At 38.5% G+C, this 16,815-nt stretch overlaps 1 protein-coding gene across 2 annotated transcripts in view; it reads right to left on the bottom strand.

Moving 5' to 3' along the window:
- Positions 1-16,815, bottom strand: part of kcna4 (potassium voltage-gated channel, shaker-related subfamily, member 4) — a 67,504-nt gene that overhangs the window by 16,261 nt on the left and 34,428 nt on the right. The window contains exon 3 of one of the 2 annotated variants that reach the window (XM_064335773.1): positions 12,522-13,479. The exons of the other annotated variant lie outside the window; for it this stretch is intronic. The gene's annotated coding sequence lies outside the window, so the exon portion shown is untranslated. Of the gene's footprint in view, positions 1-12,521; positions 13,480-16,815 lie in introns of those variants that run through there. 2 annotated transcript variants of the gene reach the window in all.

Here is a 16,815-nt window from a genome sequence, read left to right as displayed (position 1 = left end):
ATATTCCAAGCAGATATTTCTCCTGAAAGGAATGGTGTGACAACTCTGTCTTAACAGGCTGTCTCACCAGCCAGTATAAAAACAGAAATAGTGACATCTGATCTTCTGTTCAGGGCTGTAAATCTTTTCTCTTCATAAAATGCAGCAAGAAGAGGAGATGCAGTTTATCCCTTCTGTTTCTTTTAAAACTTCTGTCTCTGAGAGTAACATTAGGCGTGTATAGTGGTTGGTCCTAATAGCCTACTAATGGTGCCAGTTCAGTTAGGTAAACCTGGTCCATGAAATTCACCTGATCCTCGCAATACATCCTCTAGGATTGTTAAGAGTCACTTAAGAGATCCTTGTCCTTGCTTCGTCCAAACTACAGCTCATATCACAAGAGAACATTGCCTCATCCGCTGCCTGCAAAGTCACTGACAAAACTGAAACTCACTACATCTTCATCCTGCAGCTTCATAAAAAGCCCTCCAGGAAAAACAGGGATAGAAATGCACATTTTCCTGGCAAGAGGAGAAAGAAAATATGGCCCAAGAAATGTTGCAGAGTGCTGCCAATATTTTGCTAAAGCAATTTTTTCCCACTCCAATTAAATATTTCCGTGTAACAGCAGGCATCCACACACAAACACATGCACACACACACACATATGCGCGTGCACTCACACACACACACAGAACACACACACACATGCACACAGACAATTCCCCTATATCTTGCTTGCAACAGAAACAATAACGGGCCCCTAATGTATGGACACAGCATGCCTCTGAACTTTAAATGTCACGCTGGATGATGACAGATCACATGTCCAAAACAGAGAGAACAATCATGACAATCATGCTATAAAAAAAATTATTTACATGACCTTAAACTAGCCAGTGAGAAAAATGAAACGTGATGACGAGGGAACTAGAATTAGAGAGCATTGGCACATGGCAAATGCCCCGCGGGCAAACCTGCCAAAACATTCCATCCGATTGAGAATACCAGCAGTAGAAAGAGGCTCTGAGGCCCTGTTTACACATGGCATTAACAAGCGTCCTGGGGGACCGTGCTTCATGCAGATTGGGCTAAACAGCATTAAAATATAGGTGTACAAATACCCAAGACACATTGGAGATCTGATCTCCCAAACCACTTCAGAAAGTTGTTGCTCAGAAGCCACATTAGTAAGCAAGTGTAAATGCAGTTGCATCTCCAGTGCGTATAGTTCTATCGTGGGTGGAAATTAAACTTAACACACAAAGTGAATCAAGTGCATGTTCAGCGAAAAGTAGTCAGTGTAGCTTTCGTAATTGTATGTTGTTTAAAAATAACTTGCATACTGTGTTAGTCCACAATTATTTTTCATATTTATTCCATTAAACAATATCACCTGTTCAAGCCCTTACAAGTTCTTTGTCAAGCATTGGATTACTCAGCTTTCGTAATCGTTGAAAATATGGGAACATTTAGCGGCTAACTGACTATGAATAGTTGTGGGTGGAAATCAGCCAGTGGGTGGAAAGGAAACCTCTGTTGCCTTTCACAGCATGCCTGTTGTCTCAGATAGCTTTTCAGTCAGTTTCAAAATAAATGGGTGCAACAACTCAATTTCTCTACCGCTTGTCATCTTCAGAAAGCTAGCTATCAAAATTATGGGGATGTGATTTGTTCAACTAGCTAATGTTAATGCCACGACGCAGGTTAATGCCATGTTAAACAGGGCCTGAGAGTTTGATTATATTTAGGATCTGTCCTAATTGTAACACATCCTGTGCGTAACTTGTCCTCCTCTACTAGAGCGCAGCTGTTTGTCACCATATCTCTAAGCACATGTATTTTCAATGGCCTTTAATGGAATGCATCCTGTGTCTGCTGAAAGAGAGACTCCCCTTCACCAGTGCCCTGAGAGTCATCAGTAGTGGTCACAGCAGACTGCAGTTGGCAGGATAGACCTTCCTGGGGACAATGAGGCCTGAAGTGGCCCTGCTCTGCTGCGTGTTCTCCAGTGACCCCACCTCAGGCCACATAATGCCCTTGGCTGAAGCTTTCACTGCAGTCATTTTAGGAGACCCTATGAATATTTACACAGCAGTTCACCATGTAATAAAATGAGCATGGAAATGTGCATCTTCCCGGCACCAAACAAAAGTACACATTCTTTATGTGGTGGCAGTTTTGTGAAACAAGTCAAACAAGTTTGCACCCTACTCAATGTGATGGTCTGTTGGCTTTGTATAATGCAAATAATTCAATCTAATCTAGGCTGCTTCAATCAATGTATAACTAGCAACAAAAGGCTTGTTATGCCAAATATTTACCTACAACAAAAGTCCCCCCTCCCCAACCCTATTTAAGACTTCAAAGTATATATGTGTATTGGTGGCTGTGCTGACTGTCCTGATATACGGCAGTCACTCAGACATTGATATTTATTTTTAGCATGAGTTAATATGGGATTTTAGTTCTTCCTTCTTTGTTCCTGCCTGCCACTGGGTTGGACCCATTCTTAAACCAAGGCCCAGCTTGCAAAGATGGTGGATTTCTCCTGGAAAGGTATGACTCACTATTCATTGCTGAGGTTTTAACAGCCATAGACTGTATCCTTAAATGCCTTACGGGGAAAAGAATAGGATATTTGTAAAAATTAAATGCAACCATATCATAATTAACAACAGACAAGTGACACAAAGAGCTGCAATATTAGAGTAAGCAAGTGATAGCCGCTGTGAGGCAGAAATTAGCATTATTTTAATGCTGTATTTAAATTTGCAGACTAAATGAATTTTAGTTTTTTATAGAAACTGGGCAATTTTCAAGAGAAGAATAATAGCAATACCAAAACATACTTTTGCCAAAACATTTGGAAGCAGAGGCACAGACTCCGATGCATGAATTTGGCTGTTGGAGCATGATGGTTTCAAGGTAATTACATGCTTCAGCCAGAAAAAATATATATTTCTGCTTACAAACAGTAAAATGAGCTGCAGTGTATTATAATGGTGTGTTATATAGTAAAGGGAAACTCAGAGGTTGCAGGTTAATATCACAGGTAGGGCACCGGAGTGCCTTGGGAAAATGACCTAATGAACTCTAATTGTTTCTGTAAATATCCAACTTTATAAATGGTTAGTATGTGAAAAATGTATGCTATGAATAACTGCATCTGCTAAGCAAATAAATAAAAGGTACAATAACTAGATAGAAATAATTGAAATATCCAGGAGGTTAAAAGCAGACAGTAAGAATAATTCAGAATCTGTCATAACAAATGTCAATGTTGATTTAATGTATGCATCCTTGTGGGTATAGTGAGCATGCTTTATGGCCACGTATGTATATTTGAGGTTCACTGAGCCTGTTTTCCTCCTACATATAGCATTGGCAAATGCCTTCTGGCATGACAGATGTAATACTAGCACTTGACCCACACTCCATTCCAGTTTTCCAGATGAAGAGCAAATAATAGCAACATGGTTAACAAATGTAGAATAACAAGTGAAAATAGAAATACAGTACATGGAAAAAAACCCACCTTTGCTCAACATGGCCCCTGAGACCATTTGGAGCTACAGTCCAGAGCAGAGGTCTAGAAAGGATGGGCCAAATACTCTGTATGGATGTCAGGGTTAGCTATTTAAACTAACATATAGCTTTTCAACATGCATATATATTACAGTAAGACAAGACAAAACACATTAAATTTTAAATTCATGATGAATTATTCTTTTAAGCACAATGGACTATAAATACACAGTTGCCCCTCTAGGCCTGGTATCTTTAACATGGTTTACATGCTCCACAGAATGTTCAGTCTCAGTGCATGATGCACAACACATTACATTGCATCTATTGTAAAATATAATTTTTTTTATTATGAAACTTTGTCAGTGTGCTGACCATCACTTGCCAATATTAAACATACAAAATGTATTATGTTATCTTCAAGATTGTGTGCTAGTTTAAAACACACTTGCATCCCCACTTCAATTTTGGTCTTTGTTCATTTCAGCATTTGTTAATGCACGTATTTGTGTGTAGCACTGCTGTTTTCACAATTGTTGTCCTTACCTACCGAATAGCATTCGGTGTGGAAAATCAGGCATGGCATTTCTGACAGAGCACTGGGTCAGACTGCAGAACATAATTTTGATTTGAAGTGACAAGGAGGTTTACCACTCTGAAATCACTAGCACGTTGCACTTTAAATCGCATTATACCATGACATACGGTCACATTGGATTAACGGCATTCGATGGGGTGGGGGTGGGGGGATACTCACGTATTCGTGTTCAGACGCATTTGTTTTAATGCACACTGCATTTGTGACCATGGCAAAGGCTTATTTTTAAATTACTGCATTGTCTGTGTTTACATTTTGTTAAATTATGTCAATCCCAGCTGAGCCGCTCCGTAAGCAATCACAAAGAAAACACTAAACACAATCATCAAATCCCTCAGCTAATATTCAACCACTATGATGTTGCTTGTTGTCTTAATTCTTTTCAATTAATGACAACAGATACCAAGAGAAGACATGAGCAATTGTAGCCTATTACACCAGAAGTATTAGTTCATTTTTAACTTTTAATGATACTTTTCCCTTGTCTCAGTGCGGAGCATCAATCCCGTTATGGCAATATCCTTCAGCAAAACTGGGAAGGACGCAGAAGAGCCAGAGCATCCAGCAAAATGCATGCAGCCACCCACCACTTCTTTTCACTCCGAAGCCTACTAGCTGAGCTGAGCAGCCATTCCCAATACAGTGGTTGTTCCCACATTGTGCTATGTGTATCCCCAGGCGTATGCCATGACCACCAAGAACGTACATGAAAAAGATTTAAAATGGTAGATTTTACAACGTTTCATCTAGGTTTCCATTCCTGAATTTTTTGTTTGTGGACAGATTCCCTGTGCTCAGTTAGTCAAAAGCAGTCCAATTTTCTTTCAAATGCATTCAAATACAAATGGATTTCTCTGGGAGTTGAAAAGACCACTTATTACATGTGACTTTGGGCTTGTCCCATAGGAAAGCAAAATCCAAGAAGAGATCTCATAGTTGTTGTTTCTTTCATTTTTCCTAGACACAAATGAGCTATTTTTAATACTAAGGTGAGACCAAAGGCTTTTTCTCCTACTTCTCAAATTCAACTCAGGAGAAACAACCACATATAATCTCATTTATGTCTTACTCTGATCAAAACAAGAGATCTCCAAATGATCTTAAATAAGACTAATTTAGGTCTCCTGAACATGGGACCATGAGATCAGAGAAAGAGCTCAAAGAAAACTCAGCTATAACTCCTAGGATCTCATGATTCTTCTCAAATATGTCTCAGTTTTCTCATAGTGACCTCATGAGAAACAACCGCATCTCAATTCAATATCCATTCGTCTTACTGAATTCTCAAATTCATCCTCTCATTATTAGGAGCAACAATTCAGATTGAAGTGATCTCAAAAAGATGTACAATTGAGATCCTACTACTTTCTTAAGAGTTAAAGAAAAGACTATCCTGAGCAAAAGATTTCTCCTCTGGGGTGATGTCATGGGTTGCAATTTTTTTTAGCTTACTTTTAAAAATCTGGGCACTTGTTTGTAAGAGTAAGTGTTTATAAGTTTACATTTATGATTACTATAGTTCAAGGATACTAGCAATCTTATTATTAATCTTATTATATTATTATATTTAGCTGTTACCCCCGGTTTGTAATCATGAAATCCTAGTTCATCCTAATGAACTATAGACAAATTTCAAATCTTCTTGTTCTATCAAAGAACCCTGAGAAACGTGTAGCTCAACAGCTCTCTTTTTTCTTATAGGGTAACAATGTGTATGAGAGGTTTCATTCTGATTTTAGTTAGCATCATAGTACAGAGACAGCCCTTGCCAGAGTATTGAATGATCTAGAGTATTTCTCTCTTGATTGTGGCTGTATCTCTGTCGTTGTCCTACATGATCTAAGTGCAGCATTTCATAACATAAACTACCTTATTCTCCTCTGTAGGCTAGAAAAATTAGCTGGTATCACTGGACAAGCCCTTATGTGTTTTTTAATTCTTATCTTTCTGACAGATCTCAGTCCTTTAGGAGAAACAATAATTCATCTGAGTATTTCAGAGTAAACTTTGGAGTACCTCTTTGGAGGACATTGTGTTAACAATCACTGCTATGCAGATGAACTTTATGTATCTTTTAAACCAGGCAAAGCCAAATTAGAGGCCTGTCTTAAAAATGTAAAGGCTTGGATGACCCAAAATTTCCTCATCTTGAATTCTGATAAGACTGAGATACTGGTAGTAGGGGAGAGGGGAGAAATAACCGTTTTTGTATTTGGCTGAATTCTGAAAATACCAATTTACCAGTGATAGATTCATCATTTTTAACACAAATAGCCTACATTCCTTGACTATGATTACACATCACAATGAAATTTCTGCGACATACCATACACTAGTAATCTTACCAGATTTACAGAGTCAGTGAATGGTTGGGGTAAAAATGTGGTGCAGGGTACAGATATTAGTTTTAATATCTTTAAAAGTTAACACAAAGTAAGGCAATTGAATACATTTCCATGTTATATGATCCAAACAGTCTTTATTTTTTGATTACATTTATATGTTTTTCGTGGCCTAGCTGTATCAGTGAAAATCTATCACAAGACTTTACATTATCCTTCGGTTCCTGTGCAATGTCTCTTCAATCCAAACAGCTGTACCAGTCACGTCACCATGTAGCCTAAAGTTAAAGTTGAGTTCAATATATTTTTGAAGATCCCGTCTGAATTGAAAAATGAATTAGTTAATTGATACTACTGTCTACTTGACAACAGGCCAGCAACCCCGTTCGGTTTAACCCCACAGGGGGTGTGATTCACTTTTGCCTGGCTAGCAGTCCCCACAAGCTAGCGTGCTATATAAAAACTATGCAATCTGTTAGTCACTAAAAGACTACTTACGATTACATACATTTGGATTCCTTGACATATACACACACAATAGTAGCCAAAAAACACTTCAGGTAAAAACACTCACTTGCATATAGCCAAAACAGCCTTTTGGCAATATCTCAGGAAATATTTATTGAACTCTCCTGCCATTCGTTGGAGACAAAGAGATGGTAATTCCGAGTGTTTAAACTGAAATATGTCAATCAAGCTTAATACATCTATAGCTTTGCCTAGTCCATGAATGTATGGAATGAGTTAGCCCTTCAGGGTTAGAACATAAATTGAAATGGGGTTGGGGCTCCTGTAGGAGTGCTCCCAGTAGTGGCTGCTTTAGGCATTATGGCCTAAACATTGGTGGCTGAAGATTCTATAGCAGCTGGATGGAGCTTCTGTCCAAGGGTTTATTTTTTGGCACATAGACTACATTTACACTGTGTGTTGATAATCTTTACAATGCCTAACCTTGTCTTCTCCGTTTCTTTTTCCCTGGGGCTCCAGCCCCTTCCTCGAGTTCAGGGATGGCTCCAGCCTTGTTTCCTCACCCTGAGTTCACACGATTGGTTCAGCCCTGTCCCTTGCTCCATGGTCGTACCCTGATACCCTAACTAAAGCAAAACCATCAGCCAAGTCACCAAAGTCACAGTCACTGTAGCAAGCGAGTAGCCATTATTATCCAGGCTTGGCTACGTATTGGTTTGTTGCAGAGGCGCTTAAAAATGCATTGACAGAGTGGGCTTCATTTCCAAATGTAATGAGCACACTTCATGCAGCAATTTGTATTTCAGCATTGTTGTGAGCAGGCAACTAAAGAAATCAAAGAACTGGCAGAACAATAGCTTGTTTCTGAGAGGATGTAACTTTGGTGGCTTGGTGGAGCAAGGGCTAGCACTACTGCCTCACAGGAAAGAGGTTATGTTGAGTTCTGGCTGGCCAGATCCTCTCTGCATTGAGCTTGTATGTTCTCACCATGTTCACATAGGTTTCCTCCGGCTACCCCAGTTTCCTCCCACACCGAAAGACATGCAAGTCAAGTTAGGTATACTCCTGCCATTGCCCTTGACCAAGGCATTGGCCTCACAACTGGAGTTGATCTCCAGGCTCAGCACTGACTGCCCACTGCTCCTAGGTAGTTAGGATGGGTTAAATGTAGGGGACAAATTACCCCCACAGGGTTCAATAAAGTAAATCGCATTTTATCTAACATGGAGAAACATAAGCCAAAATCTTGAACTCAAACATATTTTCAATTTATGAAAATGTCTTCAACAGTGTCTTTAGTATAAGAAACAGAACACAGGACAGGTTTTGGGGGTGGCTGCAATTGCAGTGGGGAGAAGACCATTATTTACAGTAGACACTGCTGGGTTGTACTTAGGCTATAGGGAAATATCGGACAATAACATACACCGGCATATTTCCCAGCAATAATGTTTGCAATACATGTTTGCAATGTTTGCAATACGTTCTCTACATTCGTTTTACATTCTCAGAGGCTATTATAAACTAACATGGCAACCGCAGGGCGTGGCATATGCCCCCGACCGTATGTTGTGAACCACATAATGTAACACATTGGACTTGACCACACGAAGGCTGGTTTCTATCGGTGACACCACCGCTCATTCAAGATGAATATGGAATGAGCAGTGGCATCACCGATAAAAACCAGCCTTCGTGTGGTCAAGTCCAATTCACTACCAAAAAATCAGCCCAATCGACAAAGACGTTTTCTGTTAAATGAGCAGAAACCATATTCAAGATGGTGGCCGTGGCGGCCATATTGAATGAGCGGTGGCGTCACCGATCGAAACCAGCCTTCGTGTGGTCAAGTCCAATTCACCACCAAAAAATCATCCCAATCGACAAAGGTGTTTTCTGTTAAATGAGCGGAAACCAAATTGTTGACGGACGACATACGGACGAACAGGGCCTCGACATAATGCCCCTCCTGCCTTCTATGGCGGCTGGGGGGCATAATAATAAGTGAGTAACATACCATTAGGAAAAAATGGTTTATGAAGCACATGCCACACAAGTTGTGTATTGAGTTATAAACATTTCTTGCTCCATATGCATTAGGCTGTGGAAAGCCCATGCAGAACCGTAAGAAATTAATTGCTAGTGCACACTCTGTGCGATGTTAATTTGCTGATTGGTTGGGCAAGATGGAGGCTAGCAACCCTGCCCACCCCTGGCTGGTTACAAAGTGATTGTCATAAAATATGGATGCAACTACCAGCGAGAACCTAAACCAGGATGAATCTCCCTGCCCGCACCTGCAGAGCAAGTTCACATTTACAAAGGGCAGTGGTGTAATTCCACTAAAGGGAAAGGTGAACTTGGGTCCCTTTTTAAATGTAAAATAAGAAATTTCTTTGTATTTGTTTGCTGCTTATCATGATCACATGCACTGCACAGCTGCCCAGAGAATGCCCACCTCTTTGAATTAAATGTATTCCAGCACAGAATGGCAAGCTCTGATCTTTCATTCTGTAGTGCTTCTTCCTTGCACACTGCATTTGCTGGAAGCTGTCGGCTCACAGGAAACTGTCAGCTGCACACACAGTTGACACAGAAGGTTTGAAGTAGATATCAGGGGATCAACGTCATGTGTAAAAATCTGCGGAAGTTTGTAAATAATCATGTTTTGATGAATGATATAGAATCAGCTTGCAGACTGATGATGGAGTGATGCACTACCTACAAAACTATATTGGATGTTCACCTTGTTTTAGAGGATCATTCATGTGATCATGGTCACAAAACATCAAACTTGCAATCACAAAAAAAGATAAGATACCAATCCCTGTTCATGAACAGGAAGCAGATTTGACCATAAAGCATGATCTGAACATCATAAGGGCTTCTGCAACAAAGAAGCAGGTAAAGACCAGCTTTTGAATTACAGTTTTCAAATCAGCAGTATCGTGTGTTTCCACAGGGCCACAGTAGGTTTAGGACACATTTGGCTCAGTCCAACATTAAATTTAACATTAAAAATATCTGTTGCCATAAACCTGTCAAGGAGATTGAATGTCATACACACACACACACACACACACACACACACACACATACATAAAAAACACTGCCTCATTCCCCTTTTGCCAAACAACCCTCAGCAATGAAGAAATTACAGCACTTTATTATTGTGACAGCAAGCATGTGAAAACAGTCTTAGGTATCCCATGTCTTGTGGTGCAGTACAAGTAGATAACTCACAGACAATTAATAATTCAATGTCAGATCAGCAGTTGGACACCGCTGTGTAAATTTGGAAAGGAAAAGCACTTATGCGCAATAGATCTATGTAAAATAAATTGGCGGTGACATAATGTGTTTCACTACACAGCTTTGGTCAATGAGATATTCTCATTCTGGGGGCTCACAAAGCAGGAAATGGAAGACTTTTGCACATGTATCAAGAACTGCAACAAAAGCACTCCTTTGGCATAATGACTTATTTTATAATTATTTCCATTAGAGACTACAGTGAGAGCAACGCTGACACATATTTTCCAAAGAAAGAGCTGGGCTATCTCAAATACCATGGAAAATTACTGCTCTAATTGCCACAGACGCAGAATTGTACAATATTGTAAATTGCAGCCCCATGTTGCCATGGCAATGCTAACATTTACTATAAACATTTGGTTGTTCTAATGTTCATCAGCATGGTAAATCTGAGATGTATGCCCCTGTTGTTTTTTTGTTTTTTCTTTCTTTATCCTTAGCAACAGACCCATGGAAAATGTCATGCCTGGATCAATTGATTGACTCGAGTTCCAGGCCATTGTTGCAATTCCATTGAAGTGTTGTAGCTTTCAGTTTTCATGATAGGGGGATGGGGCTGAAATGAAGAATTGTTAGGATGTTGTCAGCTACAATCAGCCTAATGCTAATCGTCTGCATTCCCTCATAAATTGGAAACTGTACAAACGTAAATTAAGATGTGAATAATGTTCTGCCAGAAGCTAGTGCTATCAGTTATATAATAGGCAGGTTTCCACATTTGTCCACATATAGGATGACAGGAAAATAATTTTAATGTGATATGAATTTTGTTTTCTGTTCAATCAAGACACTTTCAAATACTGCAGGGATAGACGTGTATTTATAGCATTCTAAGTGCTATTTTTTGGTGGATTCTCAGAAGTGTTAGCCCCTAGTCATATCAGTGGACGCTCACAGAGGAAAATGTTCTGGAAAAATAACAAAATGGATTTCCATCTGAACACACAAAACGCATTGGCTCAATCTCACAAGGAGAAACCAACTCCAGACTGGGAAAATATTCTGCTGTATAAAATAAATAATTCCTGGAGCACTTTAATTCATCACAAATATTTCCTCCACTTACAAGCAAATCAGCCTTATTTGGAAAACTGCATTATGTAGAAAAACATTGAGTCAGTCACAGCCTAACAAGTTAAAATATAGCAACTGATAATATGAGCTGTACAGTCCTTGGGTAATGTAAAGTATATAGCAGATACAATTGTAAATCCATTCATTATCTAATCAGCTTATTCCTAGTCAGTGTAGGGGGGGGGGGGGGTTGGGCCTATCCCAACATGCAATGGACAAAAGGAATATCCCCTGGACACATCGCCAATCCATCACAGGGCACACACATCATTCAGTCCCACACTCTTGCCTATGAGCAATTTAGACTCTCCAAATGGCCGACTCTGCATGTCTTTGGACTGTGGGAGGAAACCCATGTGGACATGGGGAGAGTATGAAAACTCCTAGTTGTAAATGATGAGGAATATTTGTATTATGAAATAAAATTAATTGCTTATTTGAATTCACAGTATCATAATTCATAGTGACTCAGAAATGCATTTACTGCGCCTTGAAGACATTGTTCACCAGACCTGGGTCAAATAAAGATACTAATCAAATGATTTTCATTTAATATTTGTGTATTTCAGTGATTTGCATATAAAGCAGGGAAGACCAATTCCTTTTGAGTTATTGGTAAGTAATCGGTAATAGAACAAATACTCATTTGATTGATTGAAACAAATACTATATTAAAGGAAACTGAAATATCCATTTGTTCTATTTAATGATAATAATAAATAATGAAATAATATGCCAAATGAAAATTTTAAATATATTGGATGAAATAACAGTGTCTCCAAACTAGCCATTAACTCTCCCCTTTTCTATACTTATTGATCATCTGACTTAAACACCACTCTTGAAAATCTACAACTTTGTGGGTTCCACCCTCTCTCAGTGGAGGGAATAACCTGGTAATTGAGCAAACCTGAGATTAATCAGGAAATTAGTACAGATACATACTGTAGAGGGCCTGCTTGTATGCACCAGAGTGTTTTGAGTGGTGTTATTGGAATGGAAAATTTTGTGATGTGCATTTTCCAGCCTTAATTTTACATGGCACAAAATTTGAGGTCCAAAAATGCCTCAATTAAAAATAAATCAATAAATACATACATAAATAAATGCCAGAAAATTAACACAGAAATAAATGAATCGATAAGATCTTACATAAATATATTTCTGCATTTATTTATGTCCATATTTATTTCTTGATTCATTCTTGATTCATTCATTTCTGTATATATTTATTTCCCATATGATAATGAGGGTGCTGTCAATCAAAGTATGTCATGGTTTTGCATTATCCCCATTGGCTGATCTACCAGCGTGTGTAGTTCAACTGTACATGCCCTGCTTCAATACTGGTTGCTTTTTACTATGTTTACATGAGAAGGGGAGATGTAAGATGCAGAATGTAACATGTATTTTTTAAAGTGGTGGCATCGGATCTTGAGCAGCATAATTCAGGTTAAACACTCAGAATTACCCTCTCATTGTCTCTAAGGAACGGTGAGAGATTTCAATAAATATTTTGAGAGATATTGCCAAATAAAAGTCTGTTTTGACGACATGCAAGTCAAAGTTTTTTTTTCAGGTGCTGTATTATGTGTATGTCAAGGAATCCAAATATAGCAAATATATGTAGGCTAGGTGAGATCATCTTTAAACCACTGGAAGGTATTTTTTGACCGTCTTTAGAAACTGGAGAAATACCAGAGGACTGGAAGCAAGGTAATATAATACCAAGGGACAGTACTGTTCCAAGAAACTATAGGCCTGATAGTTTAACTTGCATCGCATGTAAAATACTGGAATCTATCATTGGAGACAAGTTTGAAATGTTTGAAAATAACAACTTCCTAAAGAATGGCCAGCATGGTTTTTGCAAGGGACGATCATGCCTTAGTATTCTTTGAGGAAGCTACTGATTGTTTCGACTATAATACTTATGATATTATATACTTAGATTTCCAAAAAGCATTTAATGAGGTACCACATGAGAAACCTATTAGCAAAATTAAGACAGTAGAAAATACAGGATGTATTTCAAAGTGGGTTTGGAACTGGCTACAGGGTAGAACACAAAGAGTAGTAGTAGGAGGGATCTTATCTGAGAAGGGTACTGTGGGAAGTGGAGTCCCACAAGGATCGGTGCTGGGACCAGTGCTCTTCCTCATTTATATCAATGACCTTGACAGGGACATAGAAAGTACATTAGTCAAATTTACAAATAATACAAAACTGGGAGGCCCAGCTATTATTTTGGAATCTACTAAAGTAATTCAAGAAGATTTAAACAAAATCCAGAAATGGGCAGAAACCTGGCAAATAAAATTCCATATAGCTAAATGTAAAGTTCTACATGTAGGAAATAAAATCATATTGGAATGTGGTCAAAGAAGGGCAACCAAATTGATTCCTGGTATGAAAGAAAAAATCTATTAGAAAAGACTTCAGATGCTTAATCTCTCCAAGTTTAGTAAAATGAGACTGGGGCAATTTGATTGAGGCTAAATGGGATTATAAAGGATTCATAAAGGGGATTAACAAAGTGAACTACGAGGGATTCTTCTGGTTGAGTACTGTTAGTAAAACAAAGGGACATACATTTCGCACAGAAATTAGGAAGAATTTTTTCAGGCAGAGACTAGTTAATGTGTGGAATAGCCAGCCAGGTTATTTAGTAGAGGCAGAAACTCTGGGGGTTTTCAAGACCAGGCTAGATACATTTACATACTGTCTAGCCAGTAGGTAATCAGAGCACAAGGTACAATTTAGTTAAGAAAATAGTGAGTGTTGTTAGGCTGAATGACTTGTTCTCATCATTATGTTCTGTACTGTTACGTTATGCTATGTTATGTTATCTTATCTTAGTTCTGAAGGTGGTCAGATGAGACCAATTCTGTGTTTGAAACTGCATACTACCCATACTTATCATACTGTGACGTAAAATTAGAATTTTACATTGTATTTACAAGGAGAATATAGTATGTTCCTTTTGTGTTTGCAAAAAGTTCCCAGATGTATACTATGATTGTGTTAGAAACTTCATTCTACCTGTACTTAATATACTAACTGGCAAGTAAAATAAGTATATAGTGTTTTCCCACTGCATACTATGTTCAGTTTGAGTGTGCAAAAATTGCCCAAATTTATACAAGATTAGCAAAAATTTCTGAGCAGGCAACCAAACTTTCTCAACAGTCAGTCTGTGCAACTAGTCATGTGGTGTGATTGCAAGGAATATTTTTTTTGATGAAACAACTACAATAGCAGCACCATCTAGCTTTTAAAGGGATAGTTAGGAAGTTTTGATATCTAGCCAATCAATCTGTTGTCAATCGATAGTCCAGCCTTTGCATCATACTCTCGCCAGCGAGCCACAAGCTAGAAGTGAGGGGGGAAACCTTCATGCAGCCCAAAAACCACAGAAATATACTCCATAGATAGCCTTTTGAGCCACTCCTACTATAGTGGGTATGTGGGTGTTTGCGTGTGAAACTATTGGTACATCAATGAAAACATATCAACGAAGACAGTAATGACAATAGTGGAACATTCAGACAGAAACTGAGAGAAATGTCATTAAATGGAAAATTATCTAGTGGTTCATATTTTAACAGTTCCTAGTGGCGCAACTTAGCCACCAATAGGCTATAGAGTAAATGCATGCAACTGTTTCGCTCAGGTACAGTATAAATATTTTCACTTATTCTGGCCAAGGATAAAAAATACATTAATGAATAGTTTCACAAATATTTAGAGAGTTCTTGTAAATCTAATGAGGTGGTTTCTAGTTGTGTTTAAACGTGTTTTAAATAGGCTACTGATGACCACAGGGCTGGCATGGTTAATTAACCAAAAGATGTACATTCTAGCTGTTATACTACTGTCTTATTATGTTGTACATAGAACATATTAACATAGAATGTAGTATGTAGCAAGTTAATATGAAGTTTCGAACAGAGTCCAAGATTCACTTGTATCAGATTGATGGCAAGAGCAAAGTGTGAAGACCAAGAAGAACTGCCCAAGATCCAACCCCCCCCCCCCCCCCATCTGTGCTGGCAAGGGTGTTATGGTTCCGGCAAGTATGGCTGCTAAAGTTACTGGCTCACCTCAGTGACACACTAGCAACTGTAGTGAAGAACAAGTAAACTTCATCAAGGGTCACCCTACCAACAAGAGACAGCAGTGTGAAGATCAAGTGCATTAAAGGCTGCTGTTACACGCAGAGGCTGCTTGTCACGGTGCCAGGTGCTTGTGCGTTTCTTGGAACTGCGGGAGAAAATACAGGAATACCAAGGGGTATCCAATGTAGTAGGTGATGGACCCTTTCATTTCCAGACTAGAGGATGTGGAATACCTCGGCTGTGAAAAGGAGCTTGCCGACATTCAAGAAGATTCTGTGTCAAAGAAATATTTCCAGGAGAATGGATACAAGAAGTTTTGGGCAGTCAAAGGACATGCTTTTGCTGCCAGACTGGCCAAACAAACAACTACTAGGATTATTCTCCCATTCAGCACTACATATCTGTCTGAGACAACACATTTGTTACAATAAAAACAGACCTGCAACTGACTTCATGTCCAACAGAACTTTAGACTGGCTGTCACCAGTATCACCCCTGACATTCCATCTCTGGTCAGGGGCATGTACGCCCAAGGTGGTCAGTAGTTTACACTTGAACAGGATGAAACAGATTGACAGTTCCAATTTCTTCCCCCTTTTTTTAGAGTAAGACAGAAGTTATTTTTGACACATATGCCATACAGCTGCATCATACATTCATCAAATACTGCTCACATGTAGTATGAAAATGAGGATATACACCAAATACCACTGTGTGAATTGATGGCTGTGAAGGAGAGAGCTGTGTAAATGTATATAAATTGGGCTTGGTTGCTTAAAAAAAAATAGAAAGAGTTGTGAAATTACAAAATATTCCGAAAATGGTCACAATTTTGTGTGTATGTGTGTGTGTGGGGGTGGCTCAGCTTTTCTCAGATGTAAGAAAGGGGGGAGGGGGGTCCAAGAAAAAAGGTTGGGAACCATTTCTGTAAATTAATTATTTCATATTTCCATTGTCTTGAATTCAACCTTATCATAATTAATGCATCATCTTTGTAGTCAGACATTAATTGATATTTCAACAATTTCTAAATACCAGTCCAAATCCCCAAAATTAAGAACCCAAGGTTTCAGAGAAAACCATCTGAAATAACATCTTAGCGAAATGAATACCTCTTCTATCATTTACAAGCCTCACATGAACAACGATGGGTAAATCAACTGGAATTGAACTACTGAAAGTATTAAAATATGGTATTGAATGAAATAAAAAATATATCTTGTTTCAAATATTTGTTATTTTGATGCTTTGAAATAAATCAATCTGCAATAAAGTATTTAAAAATAACAAAATAAATGAAATAATTTTATTTGTGCATGTGCTTTCTCCATAGAAAATGGAAATAAATGTATCCGAATGGCCATTAAATATTTGAAATGATTATTTGACCCAC

The sequence above is a fragment of the Anguilla rostrata genome, chromosome 5 (assembly GCF_018555375.3).
Source record: "Anguilla rostrata isolate EN2019 chromosome 5, ASM1855537v3, whole genome shotgun sequence".
NCBI lineage: Eukaryota > Metazoa > Chordata > Actinopteri > Anguilliformes > Anguillidae > Anguilla > Anguilla rostrata.
The sequence above is the reverse complement of the archived record's forward strand: the minus strand, read 5'-3'. Positions and strand labels throughout refer to the sequence as shown.